At 29.4% G+C, this 3,585-nt stretch overlaps 1 non-coding gene across 1 annotated transcript; it reads right to left on the bottom strand.

Annotated features, from left to right (window-relative positions):
• Nucleotides 1–692: 692 nt before the first annotated feature.
• Nucleotides 693–784, bottom strand: TRNAS-UGA (transfer RNA serine (anticodon UGA)). The gene has a single exon. It is a non-coding gene; the product is annotated as a tRNA-Ser (tRNA).
• Nucleotides 785–3,585: the final 2,801 nt, after the last annotated feature.

The following is a 3,585-nucleotide window of genomic DNA, read 5'->3' as shown; positions in this document are numbered from 1 at the left end:
AAATTTTGAATTTTATTTTAGAGGATAAAGTGTAATCTTTCACTCTTGAATAGTTTCTCTCTCATATTTTCTCTTGGTTCCACCTATGAAATAAATGGTGAAAGATCACACTTTACTCTCTAAAGTGAAATTCAAAATTTAGAGGATCGAAATTCCTTAAAAAAGTCATACAGTCTTGGCAAGAACGTTGTTCCACATAATATATGACTCATGCTCCTTTATGTTCTTTAAATTCCGTGGGTGGCGTAGCTACCGAGATCAATGCAGTCAATTATGTCTCTCCTAGAAGTTGGTTAGCTACTTCTCATTTTGTTCTAGGATTCTTCCTATTCGTAGGTCATTTATGGCACGCGGGAAGAGCTCGCGCAGCTGCCGCAGGATTTGAAAAAGGAATTGATCGCGATTTTGAACCTGTTCTTTCCATGACTCCTCTTAATTGAGATATGAGATCTAATGCTTGAAGTAGGAATCACGTTGATTTTACCATACATATAGGGTTGAGTCGAGCGGGTCAGATTAAAATAAAAAATAAAAAGTATTTTACTTCTCGTTTTAATCCATTTCTATCTAATCTAATTATATCGAAATTCTGAATCTTTTTTTAGGCTCGGCTAAGTGATAGTATCACCGAGTCAAAAAAATTGAACCAACCAAAATCAATAAAAAAAATACTTTTATCCAGCAAAAATCAAAGGAGAGAGAGGGATTCGAACCCTCGATAGTTCGTGTTGTGAACTATACCGGTTTTCAAGACCGGGGCTATCAACCACTCAGCCATCTCTCCAACCAAAAAGCCAATTTCTATTTTATCTTTATTCTACTGAATAGAACATAACTATATGAATTAATATAGTTAGTATCGATCGATGATCGATGGCATAGATATCCAGTGTGAATCAATTGGTCATTTTTAATTCTTCTAAATATCATAGAAAATGCATAATCCAGCATGTCTTTTTTTTTAAATAGAAACACACCTTTGATTCATGTCTAAAAAGAAAGAGATAGGTAATACATTATATAAAATCAATAGTTTCATGATAAAACATTAAAATATATTTTTTTATTATAATTTTTTTTATAACGAAATCAAGGAGTTGGGATCAAATGGTATAATTTTCTTTTGTTGGTAAATTGGAGGATTAGAAATATGGCTATAACTTTTCAATTGACTGTTTTTGCACTAATTGCTACTTCATCAATTTTATTGATTAGTATATCGGTTGTATTTTTTTCTCCTGATAGTTGATCAAGTAACAAAAATGTTGTATTTTTTGGTACTTCATTATGGATTGTATTAGTTTTTTTAGTAGATATTCTTAATTCTATCATTTTTCGAAATTATTTGTTATAGATCAAAAAATGCATTGAAATGACCCCTCCCACGAATTCTTTTGAATTGTGAGACACATTAAAAAAATAGAATATTAAGCCCCAAATAAAAATACGGAAGAATGGACAAAAATACACCTAAAAGTTCACACGTTGGACACGACTACATCTTAATCATTTAACAAGTCATGCATGCACAGATTTATACACTTGGACAGACACATTTACTCTTTCGGCCATCGGTGTGTGGCATCATTAGTTTGAGTGGACATGTGGCTCTCTTTATTCCATACTGGCACCGTTAGTTTGAGTGAGGTGTCCCCTTAGTGCCAACTCAGAATAAATTATTTATTTTAATGATTAATTAAATAAAATTAATTAAAAATCCTTGGGTATTATCTGTCTTTACAATGACAATGAGTTGCTTGATTATGAGTCACAGTCATTGTGATTAAAGTTGACAATTGCTTATTTTATCCTTAATTTACACAGGTTTACACTTCTTTATGTTGTCAATGGTTAATGTTACACCAATTACAATATGAAATTCGCAAGAACACAGAACTTTTTTTTTCATTTATTCAATGCAAGTTTTAAAATGATTACATATGATCCTCACTTCTGAACATATATCATAAAAATTCATAATGCACAAAATCTCAACCCCAAACAAATTTCCATAATCATATTCTTATTATACTTTATTTTATCTCTAATTTGATTAACTGTCTTCTGTAATTTTTGTGCATCTTCTTTCAACTTTGTTGCACACTCTGTAAGCTCAATTATTTCCTGGTATGATTATTTTCATGAACTTTCTTCATATACAACTTCTGTCTTTATGTTTTTTATTTTTTCTTCAACTTCGTTCAGCCAAACAAAATACTCACACCAATAATGTTTAGCACTCTGAAAATTTGACATAACAATTGAAAGGGATGAAGAAGGAAAGAAATTGGTGAAACCCTAAGTAAGAAAAAGTAATGCAATTTTGAAACCTACTTCGCATAGAGGACACGCAAAAATAATCTGTCTGAATTCCACTCTATTCTAGACTTAAGTACCACAGCTTCAATCCCTCGCAAACACTTGTCATTGTTGTAGTCAAATTTCTTCTTCTTCTTTTTGTTCCTTAGTAACTAAGATCTACCACCAACAACGCTGCCACAATTTAGGGATAATGAGCTCGATTTTTTCTGGAATGAACCCATATTCCTAGTTATCCGTTAGGGTTTCAACACAAAGCATCTTCTTTTTGAAGATAAAAGAGAACGAAGGATTTCTAATTAATTTTGTTTAATGAATCATTAAAATAAATGATCTATTATGAGTTGGCACTAAGGGGACACCTCATTCAAACTAACAGTGCCAGCAAGGAGTAAAGAGAGCCACGTGTCCACTCAAACTAACAACTCCACACGCCGATGGTTGAAAGAATGAATGTGTCTACTAGAATGTATAAATACTGTGCACGCGTGACTCATTAAATGATTGAAGTATAGTTGTGTCCAGCGTGTGAACTTTCAGATATATTTTTGTCTCATCTTCCTAAAAATAAAGAAAACTAAGACATTATAGGGAGAGAGGGGTCAAACTTTTTCATCTATTAAAAAAATCTTCTATACTTAATATTTATATCATCTTATATTTATATATAAAAAAAGTATATTGCTATGGTATATTGTAAAACTTAAAAACAAATCTCAAAATAAAAATTGAATTCAATTTTCAAAATCTATCTATTTAATATAATTAAATTTATAGCATAAAACAAAATAAAAAAAACCTTAATAAAAAATAAATTTAAATATTCAATAGAAATAATATATTTAGATTTATATATTTTATTAATCTATTAAATTTTGAATTTATTCAAAATTTTCTATAAAAATTCTCAAATTTAATAATATTCAGTACTATTCTATTTATGGATAAATCTTTATTAATAAAATAGGAGATCTCATATATATATATATTCTATTTTTTTACTTTCTTTCAAATTGTACCTAACAGAATATTAAATCTAATTCTCTCCAAATAAAATTGATATATTATGTATCAAATACAATTTAAAATACGAATATAATTGAATGGTAAAATTTCTTTTTACCATGGAAAAGTCTATGATCTCAAGATTATGAATTTTGGGAGCTACCAAGTTACTCCATCCCACGGTAAAAAGAAAATTTTGCCTTTTAAATTTTTAACCTTTACTCAACCTTTTAATTTAAATAATATTATTTATATTAATTT

The sequence above is a fragment of the Arachis stenosperma genome, chromosome 8, assembly GCF_014773155.1.
Source record: "Arachis stenosperma cultivar V10309 chromosome 8, arast.V10309.gnm1.PFL2, whole genome shotgun sequence".
NCBI lineage: Eukaryota > Viridiplantae > Streptophyta > Magnoliopsida > Fabales > Fabaceae > Arachis > Arachis stenosperma.
This window is presented reverse-complemented; position numbering and strand designations above follow the sequence as displayed.